The sequence below is a fragment of the Notechis scutatus genome, chromosome 5 (genome assembly GCF_049901735.1).
Source record: "Notechis scutatus isolate UNSWTSFEM ecotype Mainland chromosome 5, rNotScu1.2, whole genome shotgun sequence".
Taxonomy (NCBI): Eukaryota; Metazoa; Chordata; class Lepidosauria; order Squamata; family Elapidae; genus Notechis; species Notechis scutatus.
This window is the reverse complement of record NC_142013.1, coordinates 19,732,527-19,745,598: the sequence shown is the minus strand read 5'-3', so window position 1 is coordinate 19,745,598 and position 13,072 is coordinate 19,732,527.

Sequence of the window (13,072 nt, the reverse complement as noted above, 5' to 3'; positions counted from 1 at the left end):
TTCATCACTTAGTGAGGTTTTTTTTTTCTTCTCTTGATGTGCTTGGAAAAATCACCTCCATTTCCTTTCTGGGATAAGTCAGTGACAGAGATAAATTCTGACAGCTTCCCTCAACTTCCTGCACTTTATGTTACAGCTACAGTATCCTACAGTTCAATAATTATTTTTAAAAACACCAAACTCTACTTCATCTAGTAACAGTCTTTTCACTGGCATATTTTCAAAGTCTAAGCTAAAGAATAAAAAGGTTAGTCCTTGTCCATATCAAAGTTGTCCATCTTTGCTGAGAGCTAAAACAGACCCCAAACATACTATGACTCAGTATGTTGGCTGAACCCACCTTATTTAATTTAAAGAATAAAATTAATTTAAAGAACAGCTGATCAGTTAGACTGCTTAAATCCAAATATTTAGTTATGTTTAGTATATTATGGAATGAATATCATAATATAGTTTAGTTGATTTTGATTTTGGCTTATGTGTCTCTAACCACTGTGGCTGATTTAAAACAAGCCATGGTTCATGTAAGTCTAAATTGAAATCTTTATATTAAAATGCAAATATTTCTTTAGCAGCACCGTATGAACCTATTTTTTCAAAAGTCAGTTTTGACTCCACATTCCGGGACAAACCTCTGCACTTTTCTATGTTAGAAGTATTTTGCTGTGCCTTTTTCTTCAGGATAAGAAAAAGTTGAAGATCACCCAAAACCCAGCTGGCTTGTGTCTAATGTAGGACTAGAATTTATGGTCACCTGGTTTCAAGCTTAATGCCATAACCATGGCACCAAATTGTCTCTTGCTTTATGCAATATACTTTTCTTTCCAAAAATATAGTCCTGTAACTGATTAATTTTTTAAAAATGTAACAACAGTTTCCTTACCCCCAAAAAGAGCATTTTCTAAGAAAATAATCTATATGAATTATTTTCATACGGCATAATCTAGAATTTTCTTTCATTTAGTTATCTTGCTTGTTTCAGGGCATTTCATAGTAGTATGCGTTTATTGCCAAAATACGCATTGTTCTTAAGATCTGTGTGAGGATTTCATAGTAAAGCAATAGTTGAAAGAAGCAGTGATAAGTCACTTTCTATTTTGGCTACTGCCAAAATCATTAAATGGAAACATTTAAGAAGTCACTATAATTTAACTTGACAAGAGGAAAACTATAGTCAACTATCCCTACCATGAATGGCCATAGAAAACAATTGTCACAATGACTATGCAATATTTAAGTCAATTTAAATTATATTGAGAAAGAATAGAACAGATACTTTGAAGCTGCCAATTAGCATTGGCAGCTGAGAAACCACACATGTACTACATTTTTCCCATTATAATAGCTTTCTTTGATTATTGTAAAATTTTAGTAATGATTTCAAAATTGGAGTTTTTCATATGAATTTGCAAAGACAATTTTTACATAGATTTGGCTCTTCATTTTCATCTTTGATAATTTACCCGAGTTAAATATTTTGAATTTAATGCCCTGATCAGACATAGTTTGTATAAGTTATAGCTAATAAGACATAGTTGGCTGTGATCACAAATCATAGTAAGCCATAAGCTAAACTATGGTTTACAAACCACAGAGGCTGAATTTAGATACAATTTTGATTAATAGTATAATTTTGCCCAAACAACTAGACACAAAGATAATTTCTTCCGCCATGCCATTACTCTGCTAAATAGCTAAATCCCAAAGCACTGTTTTATGCCTACATCAGGGGTCTTCAAACTTGACAGCTTTAAGAATTGTGAGCTTCAACTCCCAGAATTCCTCCTCCAGTCATGTTATGCATCAGAGACAAATTCCTTATGTGTCCAATCACACTTGGCTAATAAAGATTTCTATTCTATTCTATTCTATTCTATTCTATTCTATTCTATTCTATTCTATTCTATTCTATTCTATTCTATTCTATGTTGTATATGGGACCTTCAGTTTACAAAGGTTAGTCACATTAATCCCCCAATTCCAAAACTTTTGCTTCTGTATACAGTGCAGATTTTGAAATGGAACTGTTGCTGTCTTATAATTAAAATGGTTTTAATTTAACTGCCTTAATTAGTTCTCAGTTAAGAGAAGATTAGGATATATTTCCCTCTAAAACATGTCATTAATAGACCTTTATTTGCTGTTGTTTGTCTTAATTCAGTGTAATAAGTATGAATAAACACATACTTGTTTTAACAGTTGTTATCTGTTACAGCTGTTGTTAGGGGAAAAACACTGTAAATTTTATATAAATGGCTTATGTTATAGGTACTAAAAATGGAAGTGGTTCCTAAGAAAAATAAAGGGATTTTTATTGTCATAGATCTTTCAAACTTCATGATATGATACTGTGGTGTATATTGTCAAACAAGCATAAGTAATGGGTCTTCAAAGAATTTCTTTACGAAGTGATACTGTTAAGTTTCTCCAGTTTTTTATGTTTCAGGCCTGTTTCTATTTAAGAAGCACTAAATATGGTATCTTTTACAGAGTAATGCTTATCTCTTCACATTTATACTCCCAAGATATGGTTTGATAATATTGTGAAGACCTTCTTTAATCAGAATAATATATACCCTCCTAGCTTTTGAAGCATTGCAGAAATATTTTTCTCTTTCATTCAGTTGTTTCTTGGAGATCGTGTGGACAAGTTCCTTCAGTTTTCTTGGCAAGGTTTTTTAGAAGTGGTTGGCCATGGCCTCCTTCCTAGGACTGAGAGAGAGTGATTAACTCAAGGTCACCCAGCTAGCTTTGTGCTTAAGGTAAGACAAGAACTCTTGATCTCTTAAACACGATACCAAACTGGTTTTCTGGAGGAAATACTATTCCTGAATAAATCAAATGAAATAGCAATAGCCACACTTCAGATACTAGATCTAATTCTTTAATCCATCTACTGTATTAATAGTGATGTTCAAGTGCTTCTATCAGTTAACTAAGTCTTAGGGCTAAAGTAAGTAAGTTTTGCATTGTGCCTTAATCTGTAAGTATTAGTGTAAATGAAAGCAGCTTTTTGAGTACCAAAAGACAGAGGCAAGTCAGAAGCTGTTTGCAATAATCTGCCAGCTGTGTTGAACACCAGCAATGACCTTTGTGAAACATTGGAATTGAATGAACATCAGTGTAAAAACATTCATTCTGGCAAAAGAAAGCAAAGGTAGTAGCAGTAGTAAGAGGTATCTTGGGGTGCAATCCCATAACAACTGGAGCACCACTTGAATATATTCAGCAAAGACAAAATCACCATCTGTCAATTGCAAAAGGCAGCTTTACTTGGAATAGCTTACATCCATGATGATACCTCTAACACCAGCAAACAACAACAACTCCCTAGCCCAAGTCCTTGAGAAAGACTCAATAGAGGTAGAAAAATGTCAAATCTGGTCTGGCTGTGTCCAACAAAACATAATTGCAAAAGGCAGCTTTACTTGAAACAGCTTGCATTCTATGATGGTACCTAACACAAGATGTCAAACAACATCTTCCTATCTCAGGACCCTGGAAAAGGCTCAAGAAGTGAATAGAAATGCCAAATCCAATCTAAACATCTGACCGACTATGCAACAAACCTTAGTAATAATAGTATCAACTCCTTGGATTGTCTCATCGAACCTTGGGGATCAATATTGACCATTTTAGAGAACTGTGATCTCCAGTAATATTAAACACCATATTTATACTACACAAGACATTGGTTATCCAAGGACACCAGTTCCCCAACAGTTCCCCAACAGAATTGTGTCCAGTTTGTTGATTCAAATCAGAGGTCGTATTCAGCGGGTTCTGACCAGTTCTGGAGAACTGGTAGCGGAAATTTTGAACAGTTCAGAGAACCTGCAAAAACATATGGAACACTGCAAAAACATATGGACTACACAACTCGACCAGGGCAAAGCAATAGACGCAATCTACATAGACTTCTGCAAAGCCTTTGATTCAGTGGTACACGACAAACTACTCCTAAAAATAAAATCTTATGGTATCTCTGGACAACTGAATAACTGGATAGAAGCATTCCTGTCAAACAGACAACAAATGGTCAAAATTGGGAACACCCTATCAAATCCAGTACCTGTCAATAGTGGTGTTCCCCAAGGCAGTGTTCTAGGACCAACTCTCTTCATAATCTACATAAACGACCTTTGTGATCATATCAAGAGCAATTGCGTTCTCTTCGCTGATGATGTAAAGCTGTTCAATACCACAGACAATACTACTACTCTACAAAAAGATCTAGACTATGTATCTGAATGGTCTAACATATGGCAACTTCAAATCTCAACAAATAAATGCTCTGTCTTACATATTGGTAAAAAAAATCAGAAAATAAAATACAAGCTGAATAGTCAAGATCTTGTTGATGACCCAAGCTCTGTAAAGGACCTGGGAATACTCACCTCTAATGATCTAAGTGCTAGAGCCCACTGCAACTACATAGCCAAAAAGGCATTAAGAGTTGTTAACCTAATCCTACGTTGCTTTTTCTCTGGTAATATCTCACTACTAACCAGAGCATACAAAACATTTGCTAGACCAATACTCGAATACAGTTCATCAGTCTGGAATCCTTATCACGTATGTGATATTAACACAATTGAGAAAGTCCAGAAGTATTTCACAAGAAGAGTTCTCCACTCTTCTACCCGTTGTAGAATACCTTATGCCACCAGACTCGAAATTCTAAAACTAGAAAACCTCGAATTACGCCGTCTTGGTCCGACTTAAGCATGGTATATAAAATCATACATTGCAATGTCCTACCTGTCAATGAATACTTCAGCTTTAACCATAACAACACAAGAGCACACAACAGATACAAACTCAAAGTAAACCGCACCAAACTTGATTGCAGGAAATACGACTTCAGCAATAGAGTGGTCAATGTCTGGAATACTCTACCCGACTCTGTAGTCTCTTCCCCAAACCCCAAAAACTTTAACCTTAGACTGTCTACTATTGACCTCACCCCTTTCCTAAGAGGTCTGTAGGGGGCGTGCATAAAGCGCACCAACGGTGCCTACCGTCCCTGTCCTATTGTTTCTCTTATTCTTTTATTTTTCTTATATGTACCCATTTCATATATTCACAACTATGTATACACTTGTACTTATTATCTTGTAAACAATTGACAAATCAAATAAATAAATAAATAAATAAATAAAATAAATAAAACCGGCAAATACCACCTCTGACTGGAGATTTTACAGTATCCTTCCCCTGCTACGCCCACAAAGCCACACCCACAGAACCGGTAGTAAAAAAATTTGAATCCCACCACTGATTCAAATCATATAAATGTCAGGGTTTAGAACACATAATAATGAGGCCAGCTTTCGTAATCTGTTATCCTCTAGATGTTGAGCAGTGTCAATCAAAGAAATTCTTGTATTGTCCCCCCTACAGCATTAGGCATCTCATTCAATTGCAGACTATTTGTTGGAAGAATTATAAAACAATTCACGTACATGCCCAGTAGTGTGATTATATCCAGAATTCTGCAATCCACAATGCTATAGTTAAACCCCAGGGGAAGATACTATGGACAGTAATTCCATAAAACTTTTTATAGTGTAGTACAGCTTCACTGCAAATAAGCTCTGTTCTAAAGACACTGGGGATTTTTTCCTTCCCATAGAGAAATTTGGAAAAAAACTACACCTTTTGTCCCCCACAAATTTGGCCATGATTTCAAGCAGTTATTTGTATTAATTTTTGCCCTTGATGCATGAAATCAGCTATTTTATATCTAAAAACAGAGATAGATAATTTTACTTTATGTTCAACACTACTTCTAATGCAAAACTTTTAAATTACACATTCAACCCAGAGGTGGTATTCAGCAGGTTCTGACCAGTTCTGGAGAACCAGTAGCGGAAATTTTGAGTAGTTCGGAGAACTCTCTGACTGGAGATTTTACAGTATCCTTCCCCTGCCACACCTACCAAGCCACGCCCACAGAAGTGGTATAAAAAGTTTTTAATCCCACCACTGATTCAACCACACAAAACTTTCAAATATTGTAGAAAGAAACAAGTTGGATGCAAAAACTATCCCTTTAATTAGGTGAGTCCTGAGATGTAATCTAAACCAAGAAACAACCAGTTCCAACAGTAATTCATCTTGGCGAGATAAGATATGAAAGCTTGGCTGCCACCACATCCCAATCTCAACCCTTCCATCATTAACAGCCTTCATGAATCTTCATTGTCTTTTAATGACCTCATAATTTCTTGCTAGGTGGAGTCTGGGCAACTGAATGGAGCTGAATGTTTACTGGATGATGCCTTTCCTATCGCCAATGTGGAGTTATATTCAGCAGATATAATAATCTCAACACTCCCAGAAAGAGAAATATCTGTCTCTACCTAGGATTGAACTCACAGCGTCCTGATTATGAGGTGAGAGCTCAACCTCTAGGCCACCGCACCACTCTAACAGCCTTCATGGATGGTATGAGATATTTACAGGCCTTACAGCTACTGTAGTCTCCAGGATCTCTCAGCATGGGAACTTGGGGAAATGTCCTACAGTAGCAGATCTGGGATACAGATATGCCATATTTTTCCAACAGGAGTGACAGGAAAATGCTGCATGATTTTCTGAGAACACTAGTAGTGGGAAGTTGGAAGCTCAGCAGCCTGGCCCTTGGATTCCCTTCAGTTCACAAGGGAAGGACAAGCTCATTATGTGATGACTACCAGTTCTTTCACCTGTCCAGACTAACCTTCTTTTCTCACTTGAGGAGTGGGTTGCCATTTTGCTTGTTCTGCACATATAACTTCCCAGGGCAAAAAGTGAAGTAATTGGGGCAGAATGAGGAAAGACATAGCTTTCTGGATCTTAGAAAAAAAAATTAACAACCAGCTCATACACACTAGAACGAGCCAATTAATACTTCAGGCTGGATCACTTAACATTTATTAAAACTGAGGGAAATTTCAAGGGGAAGTGACACCAGTTATTCTCTGTAAGACAATATTTTTGGTTAAACACAAAGCAGGACGGTCATTTGTCTGCGATGGAATAAGGTCTCCTGCCTTGGGCGGGAGTTGGAGTAGAAGACCTTTGAGGTCCCTTCCAGCTCTTTGATTCTATGGAAGCATAATTTTGCCTACTTCACAGATACTTGATGTTACTGCCATCCATGGATACATGCAAGTACTGCTGTTCCCTTGGAGTCCTTGGTAAGAACTATCGACTACTAAAACAAAAACTATCTACTATGCTTGCTGACAATAGAACTTACTTACTACCAGTTGCTCAGTTCTGCTTCTTATATACTATGACTTAAGATAGGCTATTTTTTAAACTAAATCCTTTTTTAGCCAAACTCCAGATCATGTTTAGAAAGAGCCCCATTGAAGAACTTCCTACCTGCAACCTGTTAAACAGTTAATTTGAAAGGGAGCTAACACAGCAGTTCTAAGTTGCTATGCAATGCTAGCTTGTTCTCACTCCAGGAGATTGATTGGTTATTTCTCATGGCAGTAGGTGACACTTCATGGGGAACAAAATCAGCCAGGAGAATCCAGCCATCACTTTTCATAACTTATCCCATATTAAAATAGAACTTGCAAACAGTTTGCAGAAATTGGGCAGTGGGTAATCAAACCATGGAAAAATATGTCACTATTTCCCTTATTCTGGGGAATATATTTTTATTTAAATTACAGTTATTGTTTTTAATTTTTATCCCTATAGATATAAGATCCTTAGCTGAAAATTTGTAGCTGTTAATTATTTGATCAATACAATCTGTCCTATTCTTGAATGCCAAATATTAGCAAATCTTTAACAGATCCTCATGATATGATCCTCTGTGACAGTTAAGCTGTAATGATAGCTAGCACAGCTTCTGAAGATATATAAAAATGCATACAGTACTGTTAACATGGCAATCTGTTCTAATTAAAGAGCTATGGATAGGAAAAGGAAAAAATCATTTATGATTCCCACTGGAAACTGTGACCACCAGAAATTAAAACTCCACATTGTAACTTTTCTGCTTCTTTCCATGTGTAGAAACAGGAAATGAGTGCATAGCACTTTAGTAAACCTAATATATAAATGTGTATTTTAAGGAAATCAAGTCTTTGTTCAAAGGCAAGAGAATTGATAATAGGCTATCAATCAGAGGTGGTATTCAGTAGGTTCTGACCAGTTCTGGAGAACCAATAGCAGAAATTTTGAGTAGTTCGGGGAACCGGCAAATACTACCTCTGACTGGAGATTTTACAGTATCCTTCCCCTGCCACGCCCACAGAACCCGTAGTAAAAAAAGTTGAATCCCCACCACTGCTATCAACCTACAGTATATACCTGGGTCTCCTTCCTGGATACCTAGTGAATGAATGACAGAATGAAGAGCATCTGTAGCCTAACTGTATTTGACTTGAATCAATATTTATTGAATAAACTATTATTGGTTGCATTTATAAAACATGCTAAACTTTGATTTACAAACTCTTACTAGCTGGGTTTATATACAACAAAGGCAAAGACAAATCACATTAGGATTTAGCATGGTTATAGCTCTAATTCTAACTCTTCATTTAGCAACAAAATTCCATTCTAACAACCAGGTTGTTAAGCAAAATGGTCCCTAAGTGAACATTAGACTGAAAAAGCTAAAAAGGCTTTGTTGCTGTCATCTCATTCAGATAAAGTTCATACATATAAGTATACCTTATTACTCTCTCCGGTGTGTGATGTTGCTCCACTTTCAGAATACAGACTAGCTGGTCAGTCAGGAATACATCATATTTGCAGTACATTTAGTTGAATTGAACAAAGGATAAAGTAGATGGGATGTCTGTCTGGTCATATACAGTTTATCTACCACTTACTAGGTTTGGTGTCTTTTCTTCCTCATGTGTTAAGTTGCAGAATATTTTCATGGGAAAAAGGTAAAAAAGAAAATTTCAGCAAGCCACTGTACCCACTGGCTAGATATTATGGTCCAGGCTCAAAATTTGGAAGTGGTTACACTTCCCTAAAGAATAAAAGGAATCAATGATTGAGGAACTAATAGAAGGAAAACACTGAACAGCTGGTGACCATTAATTTGTGGAATTTGTGTACATCAGGAACATGTGATCAAGGAAATAAAGTACACCTTTATTTGGTATTGAACAATCTAGAAATACATGGTTTTCAAGCACTTATGATATTACAGAAACCTGGTGCCCAACTAGATTTACTCTTCCTATTCAGATTTGCCAAACTTCTGGATTCATTTAGTAAAGACACAAACATTAAAAAGAGGGAATGGACTTTGAGAATAAAACCTATTTTATTATTTGGTAAGCAGCTCCAGATTTGTCCTTTAATGTAAGGACTAAATAAAAGTCCAAATACTGGAAAACAATGCTCTATATGATATAATTTGCAGCTTCTTCAAACAGAAACAAGATGTACACATATGCTGCTGATTGCAATATATGTGCAACAAATCCCTGCCTCTCTCAGTTACTATCTGGGGATTTGTTTTTATACTACAGTCATTAAATTATCTGAACAGATAAATCAATTTATTCATCTTCTATAAATTTTTGGGTTGTGTTTCTTCTTAATTTTTTAAAAATGCTTACACATTTATATTCCTTCAGTCTGAGTCGAGTCAGCTTCTTAACTTCTAGTATGAGTAACACATTACTCAGCAGCTAGGGCCAATTTTGCTCCTTGTTTGCAGTGTCATCAGGTTGGTGAAAAAAATACCATCACCATTATCTTTAGGCTGTTTTTGAGAAATTGAGGAGGAGAAGATGTGGATATGGAACTGTTACAGTCAAATATTTATGTATATATTACATTATATACAGTATATTCAGGGGTGGGATTCAAAATTTTTAACAACCGGTTCTGTGGGTATGGCTTAGGTGGTGGGCGTGGCTTGGTGGTCATGTGACTGGCTGGGCGTGGCCAACTCAATATCACTCACATCGAGGCACGCATCTCCTCGCCTGGCCTCTCATGACTGTGGGGATGCTGCAACAGTCGTAAGTGTGAAAAATGGTCATAAGTCACTTTTTTCAGTGCCACTGTAACTTTGAATGGTCACTCCACACAAGCAAAGTACTAGCAAAGGAGGGGAAAAAAACTCCAGAGAAGTTCCTGAGACAGGAAGTCTAGTCCTGCCAAGAATGTAATAAGGGTTAACGGAGAGGCAGTTTCTGTAAGCAACACCAGAATGTTTCCTTCCTGCCTTCCTTACAGGATTAGGCCAGTAATTTCTTCTAACAACTGGTTCTCCGAACTGCTTAGAATGTTAACAACCGGTTCTACTGAATAGGTGCGATGTGGTAGAATCCCACCCCTGAGTGTATTATAAGCATGAGATTGTTTGAAAATGCAAAAATACTGATGACCACGAGATGACAGGAAAGGAAGGATAACTTACTGGATCTCTTTACTGCTGTCTAGGGTTCTTATTGGACTTTTTTAGCCCAGATTTCTGAGCAAACCCATTAATTTATAATTTGACATATTATGTGAAATTTAGAAATGGATTAATTGAGTAACCAAGTTAGACATTTGTAAAGAGCCAGCCCATGTGTTACTGATTTATTGTTTGTATCTGTTCAAAGTGGGAGGGGTAGACTAAGATCAGGACCAAGATGTTCAATATAATTTATTTATTTATAAATATATTTATTTATTTAAAAGATGGCGACCAAGACAGCTGCATAGTCACGCCGCTGTGAGCCCGTAGGAGAGAAAAGCACAAGTATCAACAGGAATATAAGTTACAAAAGTAACAAAATACATAGATACAGGAATAGAAGTAACAAAGTAACAAAATTCACAGATTAGGTCCTCGAGATCCACAAGTAGCAGCGTAAGGACTGGACAAAGGCAGCCAACCGATCTGGAATAAGAAGATCCTGCCAGGGCCCAGGAATCCCGTTCTGAGCAACCTTCCTTTGTCGGGTAAGGCGATCGAGAGATCTGCTCGAAAAGCGGGCAGCGAGAGAAGGAAAAAGACGGAGGAGACCCGATACCGCTGCCGCCGCCGCCGCCGCTCCGGTCCCTGCTTAAGCTACCGTCTTCGACTCTTGTGACCGCCGCTTTCCTTTGTCGGGTAAGGAGATCGGCGATCTGCTGACAAACTTGAGGGAGGCGGCGGGCAGCGAGGAAGGAAAAACGGAGGAGACGCCGCTGCCGCTGCTGCCGCTGACGCCGCTGCCGCTGCTGCCGCTTCGCTCCGGTCCTCACTGGGGCTGCCGTCTCTGACTCTTGTGTCTGCCACTGCAACTCGCCGTGGGCTCCCGTGGACTGGTGAGAGAGGGAGGAGAGCCCAGGAAGCGCCGGCCGGGAGGATCGCTGGGTGAGAGCGCTCCAACTTTCTCTCCCAATTCGGTCTCCTGTTGTGGGTCGCTCCGGAGAGGGTTTCCTTCTGGTTCTAAGTCCCGTGTGAATCTGGAGAAAGGGGCGATTCGGTGGCCACGTTCTCCATCCCTTGAAGAAATTGGAGATCTCCGAGGACAGTAATCCCTTCCTCACGATCTAAAGGCCCTTGGATAGGAGTGGAGGGGTGCGCCATTTAACTAGGACGAGCCCCTCAGACAAAGAAGACTCTAATACTACCTCATCACCTCAAAACTTACAACTTTTCTACCTCATCACATATACCAACGATTAGATTATCAATTTCTATAAAATATTTTATTAATGGTTTAATTGATTTATTGTTTTTAACTGATTAGTGTGATTAGAGTGTTTAGTACAAATAGTATGATTACAGACTAGTTTAAAAGACCAAAATCCATGCAATTTAATTGAATAGCAAAATCTTTGATTAGTGGATTTAAATGAACAGTGTGAGTAATGATTAATGTAAATAATTGACTAGTGATTAGAGTAATTAATTGACCAGGCTGATTGTTGCTTAGAAATACTATCTGATTTGAGAGATTACTACAATAGATTGTTTGATATTGTTTGATGTAATATTGACTATATAGATTACCCTAAATTGTTCATTTAATTAATTCAATCAACGTACTATTTTACCAATATTACCATGCCAAAAGAAAATCCTACCTCAAACCACAACTCATTGAGAAGACAATCCCCACCAATGAACAACAAGACTCCTGCACCAATGAACCTCAAGACTCCTGCACATGCCTTAAATGCTGCAAAAATCTAATAGATAATAAATACTCCATCAAATGTTCTCTGTGTAAAAAATACACCCACCATGACTGCTTGGGATTACCTGAGCAAATGATTCGATACCTAGAATCATCCAATGAGTTTCCATATTTCTGCAAATTATGCTTATCTAAACTAGATCTGTCTAAAAGAGATGATACCGCGAAACCATCAAAACATCCCCAAACATTGAAACCATTGAAACATCCTCAACCATCGAAACCATTAAAACATCCCTCAACACCATATTAGCATCCCTGGACGCCGTAAAAGAAAGAATAACTAACCTTGAAAAAAAAGACACAACACAAAAACCTGAACATCAAATAGCCACAAACCACATCTCCACCCAACAACCACAATCCAATCCAAACCCAATCCACAGATAAACGCATACCCAGACAAATATTGATATCCCAATCCTCATCAGAGAAGCTGTTGAGCGTGAACGGAAACGTCCAAACGCCATCTTATTTGGACTAGAAGACAGCATTGTCAATGATGACATCACAACTGTCCGAAACATCATCAGAGATTACCAAGCATCAACCATCTCCGGCGATGAAATACTTGACATTTCCGCATTGACCGAGAGCTTAAAAATAGAGACGGCTCTGTGGCCCCACGCTTGTGCAGGATCATTTGCAAAAATGAATCAAGCAAACGTAAACTCATTTACACTATAAACTCACTCGCCAAAACCAACACCAACCACAAAAACCTCCGTTGCCGCCCTGACTTAACCATACAGCAACGTGCCCGCTCCCGTGCACTCCGCATCGAACTCAAAACCCGTCTAGACAATGGAGAGAAGGACCTGTACATTGACTACCATGCTGACTGCATCAAAAGTAAGACACGCAACCCAATACCCAACTTTTACCCTCAACCACTACCCTACCTCAACCACCTACCA